This window comes from Eulemur rufifrons, chromosome 1 (assembly GCF_041146395.1).
Source record: "Eulemur rufifrons isolate Redbay chromosome 1, OSU_ERuf_1, whole genome shotgun sequence".
NCBI lineage: Eukaryota > Metazoa > Chordata > Mammalia > Primates > Lemuridae > Eulemur > Eulemur rufifrons.
The window spans coordinates 63,600,548-63,613,185 of NC_090983.1; positions in this window are offsets into that span (position 1 = coordinate 63,600,548).

Sequence of the window (12,638 nt, forward strand, 5' to 3'; positions counted from 1 at the left end):
ATCTCCAGAACTTGTCAATATGTTACCTGACATGGTAAAAAAGAGCTTAAAACTGAAAGTAGACTTACTATTCGATCCAGCAATCCCACTACTGGGAATCTACCCAAAGGAAAAGAAGTCCTTATATAAAAAAAGACACCTGCACTCATATGTTTAACATAGCACAATTCACAGCTGCAAAGATATGGAACCAACCTAAGTACCCATCAACTGATAAGAGGATAAAGAAAATGTGGTATATAAATACCACGGAACACTACTCAGCCATAAAAAAAAGAATGAAATAATGTCTTTTGCAGCAACATGGGTGGAACTGGAGGCCATTATCCTGAGTGAAGTATCCTAGGAACAGAAATACAAATACCATATGTTCTCACTTTTCAGTGGGAACTAAGCATTGGGTATGCGTGGTCATACAGAGTTGTATAATGAACATTGGAGACTCAGAAGGGGGGAGGATGGGTGGGAGGTAAAGGATGAAAAATTACCTATCAGGTACAATGTACACTATTTGGTTGCCAGGTACACTGAAATCCCTGATTTTACCATTATACAATTCATCCATGTAACAAAAAAACCACTTGTATCCCCTATATCTATTGAAATAAATTTTAAAAAATTAAAGATCTTGAGATGAGGAATTAGCCTGTGGCTTATTTGTAATCACAGGGACCTTTATAAAAGGGATGCAGGAGGATCAGAGTCAGAAAGATTTGAAGATGCTGGCTTTAAAGACAGAAGAAGGGGACCACAAGTCAAGGATACAGACAGCCCTTAGAAGCTGCAAATGGCAAAGAAATGAATTCTCCCATAGAGAGCCCCCAGAACTGTAAGATGATAAATTTGTGTTGGTTTAAGCAACCAAGTTGGTGGTAATTTATTACTGCAGCAATAAAAAAAACTAATACAAACCCCTTCCAAACTCCTGGATTGGATTCACATGGTCATATCATTTCGTAAAATTTATAAAGGTAATGTATTTTAACAACAATCAGTTAAGGCCTCTGTCTCATTTCACTCCAGCTTCTCCACTTTTCTCACATTATGTGGTGCTAAAGTGGCTACAGGCATTTTAGGGATTCTGCCACAGGAAAGTTGAGTCAGGGACATATTCAGTTTTGTTTTCATTGTGGTCATTTGTGATCATTTCTACAAGTTATTTCTAGCCATCCCACTGTAGGAATAGCTTTCAGAAATACTTCTACCCCACACTGCACTGACTCATCCAATAAAGGCGCAGAAGCAGAGGTCACATTGCATGATGAATGTGTCCTACAGCTCACACACTGGAAATATCTGGGGATGAGAAGAAAAAAATGTTTGAAGCCACACATGGAGCCTGAAGTTAGTCTGATGGAAACCCATAAAACTATAAGAAGGAAGATTCAGTGCCCAATGGTTATTAGTCAAAATATCAATAATTTTTTAATAATAATAAATGCTCAATTAATCTTGCTAAAAATGAAGAGTCATTTGCCTGCTTCTGATGAACAATCCTCTCCTACTATCAAATCCTGGAATTATAAGCATGGTTATTAAAATTTTTGCAAATAGATAATTATGTGTAATTGAAATAAGCAAGAAGCTTACCTTGTTTTCAAGCCCGTGGTTACCAGACCTGTGTATTCTAGTCATGGAAGAACAATACCAAGTTGTCCCCCTCCAACTCACAGTTTCCAGGAATTAAGACATGGACATTTTAAGGATTATTCTGCCTACCCCACCAGTTGATGGCCCAACCACAAAAAAAGGAATATTACACATTTCTTTAAAACACAGTAATTTGACTGTACATACTTAATGAGACATATCCTAGGGATGAAAAAGAACTATAAAAAAAATTGAAATTGTTTTCAGTGGTCACATTATTGGTAGTACTATTGGTATTGTATGTATATTGTGGGAAAAACAGAAATAAATAACTAGATTGCTGAGGTAGGGAACAGGGATTTCAGCATGAGAAAAAAGAGATACAAATTTAACACACTAACTGCCATGTGAGTTGTATTTAACTCAGTCTAGTTTTAAGCCCAGGGCCTCGTGAAGCAAAACCCTGCAGTTGGTTCCTGAAAATCTTATTTGTTGATTTTGTTCTTATTGTTACAACTAATATTGACAACTTAATTCTAAAAACATGGATTGCGTTGCACATAACTCACGCACAGAAAACAATAAAAAATAACAAATTAGAGAGGATTGTTTTGTTTTAATAAAACACTGTGGCCCCAGGGAAAAAAATTTTTTTCTAGAGTGGCAGTCAATGTGTTAATATTGAAGATGGTTAAATAAAAACTCTGGAATTCTGCATTGGAATTGGAAGTATTAATACATACAAATTCACAATGTATTTTATTTTATAATCTTATTACATGTGTGTGTAAAATTCCCTAGAACAATCCCCTAAAAGAACGAACCCAGGGCCGGGAGCGGTGGCTCACGCCTGTAATCCTAACACTCTGGGAGGCCGAGGCGGTAGGATGGTTTGAGCTCAGGAGTTCGAGACCAGCCTGAGCAAGAGCGAGACTCCGTCTCTACTAAAAATAGAAAGAAATTAGCTGAACAACTAAAAATATATAGAAAAAATTAGCTGGGCATGGTGGCGCATGCCTGTAATCCCAGCTACTCAGGAGGCTGAGGCAGAAGGATTGCCTGAACCCAGGAGTTTGAGGTTGCTATGAGTTAGGCTGATGCCATGGCACTTTAGCCCAGGCAACAGAGTGAGACTCTGTCTCAAAAAAAAAAAAAAGAACCAATCCAGTATCAATGAGGAACTTTAGCATCCAGATTGTGGTTTCTAATTTCCATTTCCACTAAAATGAAGCAGAACTCATTAGAGAACATGTAAAAGGTGGGAAATGAAATTTCGATGAACCATTTAGTACTCAAGATGAAGCTAAAATTTTATTATACAAGAAAGGAAAAAAGACTATCAAAGACTAGTGGAGTCCTGTCAAAAGTAGTTAAGATTTACATTGAATGGGCCATCATGAGCCAAAGATAGAATGTTTTGATAATAACTACAATGAGTTAAAACACATCAAATATGTTTAAATACATGAGTTCATAATGATAAAAGAAAACACCTCATTGGTCACCTTTGGAAAATATTGGGAAGCAACTCATTATTTTTAAAACTGAAAATTAAAGGGAAAGGATTAATTTACCTTGTTGTAACCCAGTAGGGAAGGCAATACTTCTTATAAGTATTTGAGGTTATAAATGATATGATAGAATTTTTAAATCTCATTCTGCAAAATCTGATGAATCAATGGTCTGGACAATAATCTTGGCTAATAAAGAAAGACAAAACAGACATATCTTTTGGCTGAAAAAGAGAGACAATCAGATATTACAGAGGTACACAATATCTATAAAGTAGCTTGCCCAAAAATCTAGCCTGATTCTGATAAAGCCCCTAGATTTATCAATGGATGGATAAATGGGAATTGGTTATATTATTATGTTTTGAAATTTCCTAAAATAAAAAACTTTAAATTTTAAGAATACTTTAAAAAAAAAAAAGTAGGGAAAGAAGGCAAAAAAAATGTCCATAATCTATTAAAATGTAGTTCTTTCCTTTTAAACCTTTTGTCTCTGTTTACAATAATTTTTTATCATATGTGAAAGGTTCCCATAAAATCTCCAAAATAGCATTGTCACATAGAATCAAAACAGAACACCCATACTATTTAAAGTATAGGACAGCTTCCCTCTCTGCCAGAAAAATCACAAGTTCAAAGCAGGACCTTTATTTTCAGCTTATCATGATTCTGATACTGCATATGTCTTCAGGATCAGAAAAGAAAAATGTGTACTTCAGTAGGTGGACAAGAAAGTCGAACTGACTATAGTGAAAGAGGTAACAGTAGGTATAGAAGAATATTTAAAATTTTCTAATTTCTAACACTTTACTATAGCTAACCCAAGTAAATGTGAACTAGGGTATCTAGCTCTTCTGATACAATGTCTGGACAAAAGTCGTCCTTGCATCCTTAGGTTTCTGCAGTGCTCCTTTAATTTTACAAAAAAGATAAGGCGGTGTAACAGAAAAGGAATGAAATAATGATAAACTCTCTCAAGTTTCTTAAATACATAAGAGGTAAGCAGCTAAGATGCAATGAAAGGATATGAGTGGGAAGTTTGTGACCCATGAAGTTGATACTGCAGGAAGCTTGAATGAAAAGTTGAAAGGCTTTATGAGTAGGCCAGACTAGATAGATAGTGAGGCAATTAGAATCATTCATTGCTGCCAAGGCATCAGGCCAACGTGAATTACAACCCAAACTGAATGAAGCAGAATAGAAAATAGAAAAGCCTTTAATGAAAATGTTGGAGAACTCACAAGGGATGGGGAAAGTGCCAAATAACTGGAAGATGGCTAAGTAAACTAAAAGGTCTATTCTCCCATCAATGCATGAGGGATTTACAAGTTTAACTCTCATTGCTGTTAATAGGAATTCTATGTGTGATCCAAGGGTGTATTCATGGAGAAAATGCATCTATTAGTGTCTCGATTGGCCTCTCTTGAGCCAACTCTGGCAAAAGCTCCAAATTGTGTGGTAGTTTGGTGACAGGGACTAACAGGGGCTAGAATGAAAACCACCAGCTTAGCTTCACCTTGTAATCCTCTGATAGTACAAGATCCCTTATCAGCAAAGCATAAAATACATTCTAATCTTTCATAACATTTAACTTTGGAAACTAACTTTCAGCAAATTAAAGCAAAAGAAAAAGAGAAAAGGCAGAGAATCCTGTTCAGTTGAAAAGACTATCTTTGGAAGGTAAAAGCACACTTTTAAATCCTTTTGCTGACTTATTTAATAACTATCATAGCCCCCAGTATGTCCAGACATATATCAGATGTTTTACTAAGGATTCTATTTAATCATTACAACTAGTTTATGAAGTAAATAGTAGTATCCCTATTTCACAGATAAAGAAATTAAAACTAGGACACTAAAAAATTTGCTTAAGGTCACACAGCTTGAAAGTGGCAAATTCAAATCCAGGTCCATCTAGCTCCAAAGTCCATGATCTTTCCTCAACACCTCACTGCCTACCTACAATAAAATAGCCACCTCTGTCCTCCACTAGGACACTTAGACTTAATATAATTCACTCCCCAATCCAATGTGCATCTTCAAAAGTACCAAATCTCCTTGTACATTTATGTTTGCATGCTTTCTGACACAGCAAAATTGTTTTCTAACAGTATCCCTCCCCAAAAAAGAAAAGTGTGTTATAATAATTTTTGTAAAATGACTAAATTAATATTTTATCTAAAATACATAAAGAACATTCATTGAGCAAACATTTATTGAATCATTTATGTACCAAGGTCTGTAGCAGACAATATGAAGACAAATAGAGCCCCTGCTTTCAAAATCAATCTGGTAAGATGAAAGTCTAGTAAGTAAGATAGTCTTCTTCCCAGCAGAAGAAATGGACATAAGCAACTCATTAAAACAGTCTCAAGCTGGACATGTTTCTGCACGCCTGTAGCCCAGGCTACTCCAGAAGCTGAGGCAGGAGGATCGCTTGAACCCAGGAGTTCGAGACCAGCCTGGGCAACAGCCTACATATTGAGACCTAGTCTCTAAAAAAAAAAAAAAACCAAACAAACAAAACAAAAACTAAAACAAACAAAAAAAACCCAGTCTGCTATATGATACAAAAAAGGTAGTACAAAGTGCGGTACAGACACATTACTCCATTTGTAACTATCGGCTTCTTAATAATATTAGCAATTGTTATTGCTCTAATTCACTATCCTTATGATAAATTTTATTAAAAGATGTCAATAAAGCTTTACTGAAGGCTAAACAATATTTTATTTATAGTAGGATCTTCCTTCTCCAAATCCCTCTAAAATACGCACAAGGTAAGCATCATTATACCCAAATTCTTGGCAGAGAAACAGTGGCTCAACGTAATTAAACTACTTACAGAACTCAGAAGTGACTCCCAGTGCCACATTTTATTTCCCCCAATATAAAAATAATTTTTCTACAAAAATCTTACTTAACCCAAAGTAATAGAGGCTTTAAAGACTCCTCAAATTAGCTTAATGCCTCAAGAACCAGTTTGAACAAGTTATGTCAAATACTCTGAACACTCTTAGTTCAACCAAACAGCAAAACAATTTCTGAAACCATAGGTAGATGCTGGATACTGCTTTCATTTGAGCTAATTAAAAGTATTTGATCCACTATGGTGCATCTCAGTGTAAGATCTTTAAAAGGAAAGAATCGATTAATCCATGCAAGTTTCAGATAACACCTAATCTAAATGCTAGAGCTTGTGACTAGATTTAATCAAGCTCTGGCTATTATATATTGACCTATCCAAAACAAGGGTTTGGTTTGGTTTGTTTTGTTTTGTTTTGTTTTTATTTTCTTCTACAACGGTACCTGAGTAATGCACAAGCTGTCAAAACCAGCATCAATTCCCATTATATAATGTATTGAAATTTTTCTGAACACCAAGTAGGAATAGACTGTCAGAATAATTTATTTCATTCAAAATGCCTAATGTCAGTTTAAGAGAACTGAAAATGCAGGTTCTTGGAGAAGGGGACAGATTAAATCTGAACCCTTATTTTCTTAATGCCAGCTGCTTGAGGATGTTAAACACAAATGAAGCAACTTCTATGATTTTTGATAGTTACACACTTCTGCACAGCCACTCCTCCTTGGGTTACCGACAACACCATGGCTAGCTTTATGCAAGCCTAGGAGGCACCAGCTATGTAATGTGAGCCTAGGGACATCAGAAAGGCTCCAGGCCCAAAATATCTTCTTCCCACCCTGTCTGCTGATTTCTACAGCAAGCATTTCATCCTTTTAGCTCAATGGTCCTCAACTCTGACTAATTATGAGAATTATATGGGAACTTCTTAAAAACACCAATGCCCTAGCTCCAGCCCCAGAGATTCTTATATTAGCCTGGGCATCTAGGATTTTTTTTGGTCTTGTTTTTGTTTGTTGTATTTTGAAGCACAGATAGGTGATTCTAATGGGCAGCCATAGTTAGGAATCACTGGCAAGATATTCAAGCAAATTTGAATAGATACAGGAGAAAGCAAGAGGATATGAGGTTACTCAAAAAAGGCTAGAGAAGCATTATATAAAAAAGGCACAGTGGAAGGCTAGGGTAGTCAAAGGCAAGAGTTACAATTTTGCGTTTGGCCAACAATGTAAACCTACAACTTGTTCAGAGTGACAGTGTCGGGGTGGGAGGAGTGGGGAGCAGTACTGCTGGAAAAAAAAATGTGTAAAGATCTAGTTTCCAATCATTTTATCACCATGGTTCATAGAAATGAGTTTTGTAGAGTTTGTCTCACAAACAGCTTCAAAAAGTTCTTTTATATTAGTAATAAAGTATGAAATAAACTATTAAAGATAATTACTAATGCTGAAGCATTATTCACTCCCTGTTACAGCCTTATTTGAAAGTTGAGCCCACAAAATAAAAGGCCATTCATAAAAACACATAAATAAACATTTTTAAAGTATGGGGACAAAATTTCTTAATTTGACTTAGCTATATTTCATTGATATTCTAAAAATAAGCCAGATAAGTAAAAAAATTTCTATTATATTTTTCTTTTTTACATGTCCTATTTGTTTCCCTTTTTGAAGAAATTGATCCTTTTCTAAGAAAAATAAAAGTAGGTTTACATTTTGACATCAATAATATAAAGCACATAAAATAGATGTTCAACTTTAGGATAAAAACTATTACAGAAAAACTTAAATTCTAAGTTTAAATACTCAATCATTAAGCCTACCATGTGTTCCACATAAGTATTTTTGTTGATTCTGTGTTTCAATAAAACACCAAAAAACTATTAAAACTTTTCATTTTAGTTATCTCTTTCAGAGGTTCTGACCATTATTGTTGGCCATGTTTCTTCATGAATTTAACAACCTTCTGATTAATTCTAAATATAATGTTCTTCTTTTTATAATGTGCAATGTTATTGGTAAAAGTAATTTTTTCTAATTCAAAATAACTATTTTACCAGATACATTTTTTATTTCTGTAGTACAAAGGAAGTTGTAAAAAAATATCACGGAGGCACTGATAATTTTGAACAAAGGGTGAATTCAAGTTCATTATCTATAAAACAACTTAAACTGTTTTTAATTCTGAAATAGTTACACTTATTGGGAGCTCTAAAGAACCATGAGAGGCCAGATGCGGTGGCTCACGCCTGTTATCCTAGCACTCTGGGAGGCCAAGGTGGGCGGATCACTTAAGGTCAGGAGTTCAAGACCAGCCTGAGTAAGAGCCAGACCCCATCTCTACTAAAAATAGAAAAATTAGCAGGGTGTGGTGGTGCATGCCTGTAGTCCCAGCTACTCAGGAGGCTGAGGCAGGAGGATCGCTTGAGGGTTTGAGGTTTCTGTGAGCTAGGCCAATGCCACAGCACTCTAGCCTGTGTCAGAGCAAGACTCTGTCTCAAAAAAGAAAAGAACCATGAGAGACCAATAGAGTAGACGTATTTGGCAGATTCACAGACAACATACTTTTCTATTATAATACTTGGAAGAAATAATAAATATTGTATACCTGAAATAAAAGCCTAATTCTTTTTTGAAAAAAAAAAAGCAAATTATCTGTTTGTCTGTTCATATTTACATCATTAAATAAACGAAACTTAAGTTCTAAAGGATTCATTGCAAATTTACTTTCTTCCTCAAGTTCTTAAATCCTATTTGATCCAATTTTTTCTTCATACTGCTTTGTGTAGTAAGAGCCCAGAAAGAGAGATCTGTTACCATATCATTTATCTTAATACTTAACACTACTGCTACTAATAGTCATTACTCTGAAACCAGATTGCCTGAGTTCAAATCTTGGCTCAATTACTATTTACTGTGTCCTCAGGCAAGTTACTTAACCTGCCTATACTTCAGTTCCTTGACCTGCAAAATGGAAAAATAATAGTATCAATCTCATAGGATTGTTATGAGTATTAAATTAGTTAGTATATGTTCTAAAAAGTTAGAATAGTGTCATAAAGGAAGTATTCAATGAGTATTTTTTATTAATATTATCACTATAATGCCTTGGATATTTCCAAAAAAATCAGCTTTTTTCCAGAGTTGCCATGGTGTCTGAGATACTATTTTTGCTTGGGTTTTTTTTTTTATCTGAATATTAGTTGATTCTTACATACATGATTTGAATTTCAAATCCTTTTTATGACAAACTAAACCTAAGAGCACTGGTTTGAGGTAAGGATTGGATGCATGGTAATAATCCTCTTAACAGAGGCAGATTTTAAACTATGAAATTAAAGTGCCGCAGGGATTCTAGGTCATCTCCATTTTTTCCCTCTCTTCCCAATCTCTACCCTGACGATATCACATCTATATCAGGCAGCTTCATTCTTCTAAGACTAAATGACACTATGTTTGACTTTTCAATAAAAGTAGATTTAATGCCTTCCTAACTAAAAATCTGCAGCAATAGTATAGTGACAAGAGCATGGTCTCAGGCAAGGCAAATTAGGAGTTAAATTCTTGTTCTAACATTTACTAGTTGTATAACCATGGGAAAGTTTACATAGCTTAAACTTTCTGAGCCTTAATCTCCTTATCTATAAAATGAAGTTGATACTCATCTTGCAGGGTTGTTGTAGAGAGTAGGTTATAAGTTTTATAAAGCATCAGGAATAACATAGCTCAATATCAGAGCTATAGATAAAGATGCACACAGATAATTTTTCTCAGAATTATGTTATATGATCACAACAGTGAAGCATTCCATGAGAAAGCAAATAAGAACCAATTTAAGGAGTTCTGAGTTGCTATTTAGAATAAAAAAGTAATTGATGATATGATTCACTTAAATATTTTTAAGATAATCTTATACTCTGATTTCTAAATCTAACAGACAAAAATGTGGCTTTGACTTTCATTTTAACTTCAATTTAAATATTTTGTGATGAGGAATAAATTTGTTAAAGCCAACATTTACAATTTGCTTATGAAACCACTTTATTATAGATAGGCAGATGGTAATTAGTATATAGTCCTACATAGAGGTAGTAATGTCTAAGAACAAAGGTCCTTAGATTATTACCAGCAAAGAAAGAATGCATTAAAACAAAACAAAATAGGGAATTATCTGTTTGCTTATTTTGTGTTAAGTCCCTGAGATTTATTCCAGTGAGACCAATAAGCAGAGAGAATGAAATAAAAAAGGCAGAAGGCCAAAGTATCATAAATGCTGTTAAAGTATTCGATAAAAGCTATCCACTTGAGGTTCATTGCAACACATTTGGAAAAATGATCTTCCCTTATTTAGACACAAGCAATAGCAAGCCAAATATTCTGGAAAAGATGTGATACTGTTATACAACACACAGATCCATATTTATTTTATTACTGCTACCTATGTGGCCTATCGTGTTAGTAGGAAACCTGATTTGATGTACATGATATAATGTTTGGAAGCTGCTCTGATTATTCTATCCTAATTAGCAGGATGTCTGGTAAAAGTCAGCAAACAACGAAATCCCTCAGTTTGGTATGAAAAACTAAGTCTTAAATCTCCATAATATTTTTAAAACAAACAAACTAGGACATGAATTTTTTTTCCCTGGATTCATCTTTTTCAAAAATTTCCAAGATTCTTCCAGTCGATACATAAGATAGGGCACATATTGTCAAGGATAAGTTGTTAAAGTGAATATGAAATGTGCTTCTCAAAATATCGTTTACACATTTACCAGATGGTAAAATAAACATGTAAATTGTTATCAAGTATACACCAAGTTTGTATTAAAATTTTACGCACTGTAGGAAGGGTGTAAAAATTATCACATATTGTATTACTTGTTCACTTAATAGTTTATTAGCATTTCATAAATATTTTCTTTAAGAAAAATATTATTTAAATGGTCAGAGGACTCATATGCTGCTGATCAGAATGAAAGAAAAGATGAACTTCATTAGAAAATGCAGAATAACAAATTCTCTTTTATCCATTCATTAAGTCGAAGGTAAAAAGAAAATTAAAAAAAAAACAAAAATTCCAATTAACCCATAAATTAACATAGTTAATACCTTTGTGAAATATAGCATTAAGTAAGAAAGCTAATTTGATGGTCATGCACACTTTTATATTGAGGATTATCCAGAACATTCCGGGTTATACAGAGTCTTCTGCTCATCATTGTTAACAACTGCTACAATAATTTTAAATCCTAAAGAATGTTGACCAAAAAATAAGAAAATTAAATCTCTGTAAAGTTTATATCTTTTCAATTTGATCTTCATTCATACTTCATAGACAAACTTTTTAAACAACAATAGGAGCACTTTGTGGCACCTCCAATCTCCTTTTGGATTTAATCACAAGTTTCAATGCACAAAGCTGGCATTAATGGCTTTAGTCATCTGCCACATGTCATTGCTCTCTGGCTATGTGACCAGATTTATCTGCAGCATGATCATAAAAAAGTACTATTACTACAACAGAATATTTAAGGCAGAATTTCTGGAATAAATCTACCTTTAGAATGAATCAATGAGCCAATCACCAAAGCTTATCTCAGGAACACATGATCATTATAAAAGAAAATGTTATAAAATTTAATGAATTCTTTTTAGCTTTTCCAGCAGAATGACTATTTTGGCTTAGGAGATCGTATAAGTCAGGAACAGAGCCCAGAGCATCTAGTCCAAGTGTTAAATTTCTTTGAAGTCTCATATTTTAAAAGAAATCCATAGAGAAAGGATCAATGAATCACAACAGGAAAGTTCTTTGAGGGTCGCAGAGGTAGCTTAATTTATTATAATGCTTGCTCAGCTCATGGAAATCAATAAACAATATGAAAAAATGCAGTTCAAAGACCTGTCTACTCCAGCCAAGAAACCTGGAACCTAAAACCTTGGGCCGTTAGCATTTCATATATCAAATTCAGGATTTATTGTCTTCCTAGAATAAGGCAGGGTATTGATTAGTCCATTGAGCAATCCAGAGGTTTTCATCTAGTGTCTCCTGAAAAGCAGGGGCACCAAAATCACTTAGTAGAGTATTTTTCTACACTGTGTTCCTAATAACCTAGATATTGTTGGAGGCACCTCAGGAGTCACTGGAAGAAATGAGGTAGAAAGGCTCAGTGACCAGAAGTCCAGGGACCTCATCCTGCTTCAACAGAGCAGCTCCACATTTACATGTCTTATATTATGAATATAAGTGCATTTTGATAAAGAGTTCTGTTATTTAAAAATTTTTTAAGCCTGAAGACCACCATCCTCCTTGGGAACCGTAGATCGAAAATTCATGATCTTGTTAGTGCTTCTTTCTTTTAAATGTATTATATTAAACATGAATTAGCCTCTGTTCCCTTCAGTTCATCTACCAGTTAAGAGGGCAGCATAAATTGTGGTGACAGAAAAAAAACTCATACCTATAACTTTAAAATGTGACTTTTTTTAATTAAAAATAAAGTGTGTGAGAAACAAGTTATACTGAAGTTATTTAAGGCAATGTAATAGTTTGCTTAGAATCTGGAAAGGAAAAAGAAAGAGAAGTGGGTGTTAACTGAATTCTACTCTATACCTTTGATTTGTGTATGTGACAATTATATCAAAACATTTGAATAAATAAACAATTTGCCA